Here is a 12,174-nt window from a genome sequence, read left to right as displayed (position 1 = left end):
GCATTACTACAGTATTACTACAGTATCACAGGCATTATTACAGCATTATTACAGTATCACAGGCATTATTACAGCATTACTACAGTATTACTACAGTATCACAGGCATTATTACAGCATTACTACAGTATTACTAGAGTATCACAGGCATTATTACAGCATTACTACAGTATTACTACAGTATCACAGGCATTACTACAGCATTACTACAGTATCACAGACATTACTACAGCATTACAGGATTTACTATAACTTTACTGCAATATTACTATAGCATTACAAGCATTTCTTCAGCATTACAGGTATTACTACAGCATTACAGGTATTACTTAAACTTTACTACAGCATTTTAGGTATTACATGTATTACTACAGAAATACAGGCATTACTACAGCATTACATGTATTATTACTGCATTACTTTAGCATTATAGACATTACTACTAGAGATGAGCGAACACCGTTCGATCGAATAGGTATTCGATTGAATATCAGGCTGTTCGATGTATTCGATTCCACTACAGTATCACATGCATTACTACAGCATTACTACAGTATCACATGCATTACTACAGCATTACTACAGTATCACAGGCATTACTACAGCATTACTACAGTATCACAGGCATTACTACAGCATTACTACAGTATCACAGGCATTACTACAGTATCACAGGCATTACTACAGCATTACTACAGTATTACTACAGTGTCACAGGCATTACTACAGTATCACAGGCATTACTACAGCATTACTACAGTATCACAGGCATTACTACAGCATTACTACAGTATCACAGGCATTACTACAGTATCACAGACATTACTACAGCATTACTACAGTATCACAGGCATTACTACAGCATTACTACAGTATCACAGGCATTACTACAGCATTACTACAGTATCACAGGCATTACTACAGTATCACAGACATTACTACAGCATTACTACAGTATTACTACAGTGTCACAGGCATTACTACAGTATCACAGGTATTACTACAGCATTACTACAGTATCACAGGCATTACTACAGCATTATTACAGTATTACAGGCATTACTACAGTATTACTACAGTATCACAGGCATTATTACAGCATTATTACAGCATTACTACAGTATCACAGGCATTATTACAGCATTACTACAGTATTACTACAGTATCACAGGCATTATTACAGCATTACTACAGTATTACTACAGTATCACAGGCATTATTACAGCATTACTACAGTATTACTACAGTATCACAGGCATTACTACAGCATTACTACAGTATCACAGACATTACTACAGCATTACAGGATTTACTATAACTTTACTGCAATATTACTATAGCATTACAAGCATTTCTTCAGCATTACAGGTATTACTACAGCATTACAGGTATTACTTAAACTTTACTACAGCATTTTAGGTATTACATGTATTACTACAGAAATACAGGCATTACTACAGCATTACATGTATTATTACTGCATTACTTTAGCATTATAGACATTACTACTAGAGATGAGCGAACACCGTTCGATCGAATAGGTATTCGATTGAATATCAGGCTGTTCGATGTATTCGATTCCACTACAGTATCACATGCATTACTACAGCATTACTACAGTATCACATGCATTACTACAGCATTACTACAGTATCACAGGCATTACTACAGCATTACTACAGTATCACAGGCATTACTACAGCATTACTACAGTATCACAGGCATTACTACAGTATCACAGGCATTACTACAGCATTACTACAGTATTACTACAGTGTCACAGGCATTACTACAGTATCACAGGCATTACTACAGCATTACTACAGTATCACAGGCATTACTACAGCATTACTACAGTATCACAGGCATTACTACAGCATTACTACAGTATCACAGGCATTACTACAGCATTACTACAGTATCACAGGCATTACTACAGCATTACTACAGTATCACAGGCATTACTACAGTATCACAGACATTACTACAGCATTACTACAGTATTACTACAGTGTCACAGGCATTACTACAGTATCACAGGTATTACTACAGCATTACTACAGTATCACAGGCATTACTACAGCATTATTACAGTATTACAGGCATTACTACAGTATTACTACAGTATCACAGGCATTATTACAGCATTATTACAGCATTACTACAGTATCACAGGCATTATTACAGCATTACTACAGTATTACTACAGTATCACAGGCATTATTACAGCATTACTACAGTATTACTACAGTATCACAGGCATTATTACAGCATTACTACAGTATTACTACAGTATCACAGGCATTACTACAGCATTACTACAGTATCACAGACATTACTACAGCATTACAGGATTTACTATAACTTTACTGCAATATTACTATAGCATTACAAACATTTCTTCAGCATTACAGGTATTACTACAGCATTACAGGTATTACTTAAACTTTACTACAGCATTTTAGGTATTACATGTATTACTACAGAAATACAGGCATTACTACAGCATTACATGTATTATTACTGCATTACTTTAGCATTATAGACATTACTACTAGAGATGAGCGAACACCGTTCGATCGAATAGGTATTCGATTGAATATCAGGCTGTTCGATGTATTCGATTCCACTACAGTATCACATGCATTACTACAGCATTACTACAGTATCACATGCATTACTACAGCATTACTACAGTATCACAGGCATTACTACAGCATTACTACAGTATCACAGGCATTACTACAGCATTACTACAGTATCACAGGCATTACTACAGTATCACAGGCATTACTACAGCATTACTACAGTATTACTACAGTGTCACAGGCATTACTACAGTATCACAGGCATTACTACAGCATTACTACAGTATCACAGGCATTACTACAGCATTACTACAGTATCACAGGCATTACTACAGTATCACAGACATTACTACAGCATTACTACAGTATCACAGGCATTACTACAGCATTACTACAGTATCACAGGCATTACTACAGCATTACTACAGTATCACAGGCATTACTACAGTATCACAGACATTACTACAGCATTACTACAGTATTACTACAGTGTCACAGGCATTACTACAGTATCACAGGTATTACTACAGCATTACTACAGTATCACAGGCATTACTACAGCATTATTACAGTATTACAGGCATTACTACAGTATTACTACAGTATCACAGGCATTATTACAGCATTATTACAGCATTACTACAGTATCACAGGCATTATTACAGCATTACTACAGTATTACTACAGTATCACAGGCATTATTACAGCATTACTACAGTATTACTACAGTATCACAGGCATTACTACAGCATTACTACAGTATCACAGACATTACTACAGCATTACAGGATTTACTATAACTTTACTGCAATATTACTATAGCATTACAAGCATTTCTTCAGCATTACAGGTATTACTACAGCATTACAGGTATTACTTAAACTTTACTACAGCATTTTAGGTATTACATGTATTACTACAGAAATACAGGCATTACTACAGCATTACATGTATTATTACTGCATTACTTTAGCATTATAGACATTACTACTAGAGATGAGCGAACACCGTTCGATCGAATAGGTATTCGATTGAATATCAGGCTGTTCGATGTATTCGATTCCACTACAGTATCACATGCATTACTACAGCATTACTACAGTATCACATGCATTACTACAGCATTACTACAGTATCACATGCATTACTACAGCATTACTACAGTATCACAGGGATTACTACAGCATTACTACAGTATCACAGGCATTACTACAGTATCACAGACATTACTACAGCATTACTACAGTATTACTACAGTGTCACAGGCATTACTACAGTATCACAGGCATTACTACAGCATTACTACAGTATCACAGGCATTACTACAGCATTACTACAGTATCACAGGCATTACTACAGTATCACAGACATTACTACAGTATTACTACAGTATCACAGGCATTACTACAGCATTACTACAGTATCACAGGCATTACTACAGCATTACTACAGTATCACAGGCATTACTACAGTATCACAGACATTACTACAGCATTACTACAGTATTACTACAGTGTCACAGGCATTACTACAGTATCACAGGTATTACTACAGCATTACTACAGTATCACAGGCATTACTACAGCATTATTACAGTATTACAGGCATTACTACAGTATTACTACAGTATCACAGGCATTATTACAGCATTTCTACAGTATTACTACAGTATCACAGGCATTATTACAGCATTACTACCGTATTACTACAGTATCACAGGCATTATTACAGCATTATTACAGCATTACTACAGTATCACAGGCATTATTACAGCATTACTACAGTATTACTACAGTATCACAGGCATTATTACAGCATTACTACAGTATTACTACAGTATCACAGGCATTACTACAGCATTACTACAGTATCACAGACATTACTACAGCATTACAGGATTTACTATAACTTTCCTGCAATATTACTATAGCATTACAAGCATTTCTTCAGCATTACAGGTATTACTACAGCATTACAGGTATTACTTAAACTTTACTACAGCATTTTAGGTATTACATGTATTACTACAGAAATACAGGCATTACTACAGTATTACATGTATTATTACTGCATTACTTTAGCATTATAGACATTACTACTAGAGATGAGCGAACACCGTTCGATCGAATAGGTATTCGATTGAATATCAGGCTGTTCGATGTATTCGATTCCACTACAGTATCACATGCATTACTACAGCATTACTACAGTATCACATGCATTACTACAGCATTACTACAGTATCACATGCATTACTACAGCATTACTACAGTATCACAGGCATTACTACAGCATTACTACAGTATCACAGGCATTACTACAGTATCACAGACATTACTACAGCATTACTACAGTATTACTACAGTGTCACAGGCATTACTACAGTATCACAGGCATTACTACAGCATTACTACAGTATCACAGGCATTACTACAGCATTACTACAGTATCACAGGCATTACTACAGTATCACAGACATTACTACAGCATTACTACAGTATTACTACAGTGTCACAGGCATTACTACAGTATCACAGGTATTACTACAGCATTACTACAGTATCACAGGCATTACTACAGCATTATTACAGTATTACAGGCATTACTACAGTATTACTACAGTATCACAGGCATTATTACAGCATTACTACAGTATTACTACAGTATCACAGGCATTATTACAGCATTACTACAGTATTACTACAGTATCACAGGCATTATTACAGCATTATTACAGCATTACTACAGTATCACAGGCATTATTACAGCATTACTACAGTATTACTACAGTATCACAGGCATTATTACAGCATTACTACAGTATTACTACAGTATCACAGGCATTACTACAGCATTACTACAGTATCACAGACATTACTACAGCATTACTACAGCATTACTACAGTATCACAGGCATTACTACAGCATTATTACAGTATTACAGGCATTACTACAGTATTACTACAGTATCACAGGCATTACTACAGTATTACTACAGTATCACAGGCATTATTACAGCATTATTACAGTATCACAGGCATTATTACAGCATTACTACAGTATTACTACAGTATCACAGGCATTATTACAGCATTACTACAGTATTACTAGAGTATCACAGGCATTATTACAGCATTACTACAGTATTACTACAGTATCACAGGCATTACTACAGCATTACTACAGTATCACAGACATTACTACAGCATTACAGGATTTACTATAACTTTACTGCAATATTACTATAGCATTACAAGCATTTCTTCAGCATTACAGGTATTACTACAGCATTACAGGTATTACTTAAACTTTACTACAGCATTTTAGGTATTACATGTATTACTACAGAAATACAGGCATTACTACAGCATTACATGTATTATTACTGCATTACTTTAGCATTATAGACATTACTACTAGAGATGAGCGAACACCGTTCGATCGAATAGGTATTCGATTGAATATCAGGCTGTTCGATGTATTCGATTCCAATCAAATACCAGGCCACAAAGACAGTAAAAATTTGTGTCCCCTCCCACCTTCCCTGGTGCTTTTTTTACACCAATAACTGTGCAGGGGAGGTGGGACGGGAACCACGACAACGTAGGCAGTCAAAAAAATTTAAAAAACCCATTGGCTGCCGAAAACATGTGACCTCTGATTCATAAGAATAGTGTCCGCCATCTTCGTCTCATTTTCATTTTGGAGTGATAGGGAGAGCTTGTTCTCAGGGCGATACACTGATATTAGCATTGACTAGGCAGGAAAAAAACAGCTCTTTCAGAGCTACACATACAGTGAAACTGCAAATCATGCAGCAGTGGACGTGGACGAGGATGTGGACGTGGATATCCAGCTGGGTATCCAGTCCACAGTCCAGGTACTGGAGAAGGGCTGCCAGCACCCAATTCACTCATCCTCATCCTCCTCCTACAACCCCAGCCCCTTCTCCATTATGTAATTGTCAAAAAACCTTAATTTTTTTTTAATTTCAATAAATTTTTCATGGATACCCCCCAAGGGCCTGCAAATAAATTTTTAGCCCCTCCCCCCATCTCTAATTACTGCAGTATTATTACAGTATTACAGGCATTACTGCACTAAGATGAGCGCACACGTTGCAGATTTATTTGGTTTCCATAATAATCATTGGGAATCTAGTATTGGCCAGTAATAGACACAATTTGATTTTTTATTTAAACTTTGGCATCTGTGTCCAAAAAAATGGAGATCTCGTTTCCCCATCACCCGGAGCTCAGACTCTGCAAACTTCAGTATTTGCTGCTTTAGCTCCTAATATGCTATATAGGCTCTCTACTGTCAGGTGGGTGGTCCTGGGCATTAACAAAGAGAAAATAGTCAGGAAACGCCCACCTGACAGTAGAGAGCTTAATAAGCTGAATCTAATAGCGGGATAATGAGGCTATAGAAAAAAAATCCAACATTGCCAGTGTCAGTGGAGTGGAGCCTATTATATACAGGCGGAGTCTATTACTTACAGGCGGAGTCTATTACATACAGGCGGAAACTATTACATATAGGCGGAGTCTATTACATATAGGCGGAGCCTATTGAAGGATATACAGAGTTGGTGGGAATGGTGAGGAGTGTAGAGGAAGGAGCGTGTGTACAGGAGATTTTGTCTGTTTATTAGAAAGAAAATCTGACTGTTCCATTTAATTGACTATGACATTGGTGTTCCCCCAAAAACCAGAGAGCGCCTTACAGTTCTGTAATATACACTACATGGACACGACTTGGTTCCCAGCCCTTAATTCTTGAATTCAGGTGTTTCATTCAGTCCCACTTGCCCCCATTACAAGCAGGACTTTTCTCTCTGCAGTTTTTGGGAGGAAACATGGTAGACCGCATTCTAGTCTATGAAGTCCATGGGTTTCCACAGGTAACCACTTTTTAAGCAGATTGGGTTTCCATTTTTGGGGGGTCTCAAAGCGAACTCAAAGAACGGGAACCCCACCGCAAGTGTGAACCTTGAGTACGTGAAGAAAAATCTTATTGCTTCAGTAGACCAAGGAATTTTGGATAATTGTTGCTTCCAACTTTATGGGAATAGTTTGGGAAAGGCTTCCACAGTGTTCCCCAACGATGCACAAAGCGATGTCCATACAGACATGGTTGGGGGATTTTGGTGTGGAAGAACTTGACAAGTTGCACAGAGCCCAGACCTCAACCCCATTCAATGCAGACATGGGGGACCAGCTCCATACTGTTACCTTTGGAATGGGATGTCATAAAAACTCCTGTTTGTAGAGAACGGCAGACTTTTCTCTTCATTGATCGCTCCTTACTCCTGCAGCTCTGCCCTTACCTTTGGTTTCCTCTTTCCAAGGCTCATAAAATAGCCAAGAAACGTTTCACCCATTGTGGATTGCATATTGTACGATATTGCATGGAATAAAAGCAAGCTAAATACCTAAAATTTTTCCTATATAAAAACTCCTGTTGGCACAATGTGTAGGAGGCCCAATACTTATGTCCATATATTGTAGGTCGGTAAGGTCTCCATTTGCCAACGTCCAGGGCTACATCTTTGTGCACTAGACCTCAAAGTGTTGGAAACTGGGTACTCAAGTTTCCTTCCAATGTTGGCTAAACACATCCCTACATGTGGCGCCCTGTTCAGCTAGGACGCATGATGTGCCCAGATTGCTGAGCCTGGCTCCATGTTGTCTCTGAAATATGGATTCATCTAGACCACTGTGGACCCTACACGACTTTACTAGACCGAGGACAACCTTGTGGAGTTCTTTTTCTACATCGCTTATGGACAACCTGTATCTATTTGTATCTACTTCTCCTTCTGGATTGTCTGCCAGGTTCCATACAGAAAAGTGGTGAAAAACTTCCGTAAATTGGTTGTACTTGGCAGCCCTAGGAAGCTGCACCCTTGTTAATACACAAACCGGAAACTGTAGGTGTCAATAAAATGAGGTTGGGTCATCACAAATCTACTACTTGGATCAAACATGATTGTCATTGTCCATTTTTATTGCGGAAAAGGTGCAGTTTGTCTGTCCAATAAATAAAATCTCTTATGAAAGATCCATCTTATATCAAGGAGAAGCAGCAGATGATGGTGGTTACATCCGCCGCCTGCCCAGTAAACCGTTGGCCTGGCAGGATATTGCCCCTGGATTAATGAAATTGAACCTTGACCCACCAACCCTACATTGTGATGATGGACTCCATTGCTATCTTCTGCATTCTTTGTCTATGACTCTACTTTTCCATCTGTAGCTGCTGCATCTTCTCATATGTGGATGTGTTGACATCTTCTCAGTTTTCAGCATCCAGTCTGCAACGCTTGGTGACATGGTTGTCATTGGAGTCAGCCAGTGTTGGGCATACATGTGGAGCTCAGAGGATGGTGTGAGGGTGTGAACCTCTCCTGTGTGTCCATGGCTTATACTAAAGTCAGGTTTCCTTTTCCATCAAGCAGAGGTTATTTGCATATTCCCCTCCCAGAATCCCTTGTCCTGCAGGTTTGGTTTCATAGATCCTACAGATGGCCTTCAATGGCAAGGTCTCCCTATGGAGACATAATACCCCTTCTGATTTATGGCTTATGCTAGGTTCACACTTGCATTTGGGCCTTCATCGTTCAGGTCCGCATGGGGACCCAAAAGACAGAGAGCCTGTCTGCTTAAACAGGGGTTACCTGTAGACCCCATAGAAAATTCCTCTTTGCAGGACTTTTTGGGTTGAATCCTTTATATCTAATAAACTAAACTTTACATTGATAGAGGATATCCCGCCCCCTCATTAATATTCACCATACTGCGGTGACACCATAGAGAAGTGAATATTAATGAGCCAGGTCCTGTCCCGCTGTCCCAGTTTGCGGGAAGTATGTAGGTATGTCCTGATTTCCACTTGTTTGCACCTTCTCCGGAGGTAGCCGATAGCTCCGCCCACACTGCAGCGCGAGCCAATCCGGTTACTTCTCAAGGGCCTGGGATGACGTCATCTCAGGTCCTCAAGCAGACACCGGATAGAACATTGGCGTAATTTTCCGTGAAGACCGGCGGTGTAGGGATCTACAAAGTTTCCTATGTTTCATTCCGGGACTCAAGGTAAGTATATGCCACATTTCACGCATATCTGTTTGTTAGTTTAGGCGAGATTAGGGAACAAACATCCAAACACACAAACTTTCACATTTATAATATTAGTAGGATATTGTAATCTGACCTTTTACATTTCTAGGCTCGATCCGAACTCTGTTCAGTAATTTTTCAGTATTATTCGCATTTTTGCTGGATGGATGGATTAGATTTGTATTTATGAATTTTGTTACATTTTTTTGTTGTTGTTATTTTGTATTCATTTCTTCTCACTTCTAACTTTATATCACTTTCCACTTACCTATTACTTATATTAGCCATATTTTTCATTAATTTAGTCATTAGTTTTTCTCTCTTTTTATACACAGCCTGCTTATATGGCTCTATGGCCTTACACGCGAGTTTCAACTGTGGAGGCAGCTGGAGGGGACATTGTACTGGAGGCAGTACTATAAAGACAGATAAAAGGGGCAAGATGGAAGGGGGACATTATATTGGAGGCAGATGAAGGGGGACATTATATTGGAGGCAGTACTATAAAGACAGATAAAACGGGCAATATGGAAGGGGGACATTATAATGGAGGAAGATGAAGGGGGACATTATATTGGAGGCAGATGAAGGGGGACATTATATTGGAGGCAGATGAAGGGGGACATTATATTGGAGGCAGATGAAGGGGGACATTATATTGGAGGCAGATGAAGGGGGACATTATATTGGAGGCAGATGAAGGGGGACATTATATTGGAGGCAGTGAAGGGGGATTTATATTGGAGGCAGATGAAGGGGGACATTATATTGGAGGCAGATGAAGGGGGGCATTATATTGGAGGCAGAAGAAGGGGGGCATTATATTGGAGGCAGATGAAGGGGGACATTATATTGGAGGCAGATAAAGGGGGACATTATATTGGAGGCAGATGAAGGGGGGCATTATATTGGAGGTAGATGAAGGGGGGCATTATATTGGAGGCAGATGAAGGGGGCATTATATTGGAGACAGATGAAGGGGGGACATTATATTGAAATCAGATGAAGGGGGACATTATATTCTGGGGAAAGCTGGAAGGGGGGCATTATACTCTGCAGGCACCAGGAGAAGGACTTTATTATGCGGGGGTATAATAACGTTAAGTCACCATAGACTATAGACCCAGCCCTGCAGATAGATAGGTTAGTGTCACCAGAACCAGCATGTTATAGACTACTAGCCACTGCCTGGGACTTCGTCTGCGTGTTGTTGGCGTTGATGATCCGACTATATTCAGCAAATTGCTGCCGTCAACATACCTCCCAACTTTTGAAGAACCGAAAGAGGGACAAATTTAGCCCCGCCCACTTTTGTGTTGACTCCGCCCACTCATTAATTTTTCATGTGCCCGCACACAGTATAATCCTCCTACAGTCACCCGTAAATTATATGTCCCCCCTCTATCTCTCCCCCAGTTTCATATACACCCTTCATCTTCCCCAGTTTCATGTCCCTCTTCCATCTCTGCCCCCAGATTCATGTCCCTCCATCTCTGCCCCCAGATTCATGTCCCTCCATCTCTGCCCCCAGATTCATGTCCCCACATCTCTGCCCCCAGATTCATGTCCCTCCATCTCTGCCCCCAGATTCATGTCCCTCCATCTCTGCCCCCAGATTCATGTCCTCTCCATCTCTGCCCCCAGATTCATGTCCCCCATCTCTGCCCCCAGTTTCATGTCCACCCCATCTCTGCCCCCAGATTCATGTCCCTCCATATCTGCCCCCAGATTCATGTCCCACATCTCTGCCCCCAGATTCATGTCCTCTCCATCTCTGCCCCCAGTGTCATGCCGTCCTCTCCTTCATCTGCCCACAGATTCATGTCCCCATCTCTGCCCCCAGTTTCATGTCCACTCCATCTCTGCCCCCAGATTCCTGTCCCTCCATCTCTGCCCCCAGATTCATGTCCCCCATCTCTGCCCCCAGATTCATGTCCTCTCCATCTCTGCCCCCAGTGTCATGCCGTCCTCTCCATCTCTGCCCCCAGTGTCATGCCGTCCTCTCCTTCATCTGCCCCCAGATTCACGTTCCACCTCCACATTAAACTTACCTTCTCCTCCGCTCCCTCGCCGCTCTCTGCCCGCCTCTCTCCCTGACACATGCGGCTGAAGCTGCTCGCGTGCTCGCTTCGCCGCTGCGTCTCTCTCTCGCTGACACATGCGGCTGAAGCGAGGAGCTGACCTGTGTCAGCTCCTCGCTTCGCTGCTGCCGCCGGCTCCTGGCTTGTAGACGCGATGTACAAGCCAGGAGCCGGCGGCAGCGGCGAAGCAAGGAGTTGACACAGGTCAGCTCCTCGCTTCAGCCGCATGTGTCAGCGAGAGAGAGACGCAGCGGCGAAGCGAGCACGCGAGCAGCTTCAGCTGCATGGGTCAGGGATAGAGGCGGGCAGCGGCGAAGCGAGGAGCTGACCTGTGTCAGCTCCTTGCTTCAGCCGCATATGTGTTCAACTCAGATCTGCGTCCTCTGGA

The sequence above is a fragment of the Leptodactylus fuscus genome, chromosome 11 (genome assembly GCF_031893055.1).
Source record: "Leptodactylus fuscus isolate aLepFus1 chromosome 11, aLepFus1.hap2, whole genome shotgun sequence".
Lineage (NCBI taxonomy): Eukaryota > Metazoa > Chordata > Amphibia > Anura > Leptodactylidae > Leptodactylus > Leptodactylus fuscus.
The sequence above is the reverse complement of the archived record's forward strand: the minus strand, read 5'-3'. Positions refer to the sequence as shown.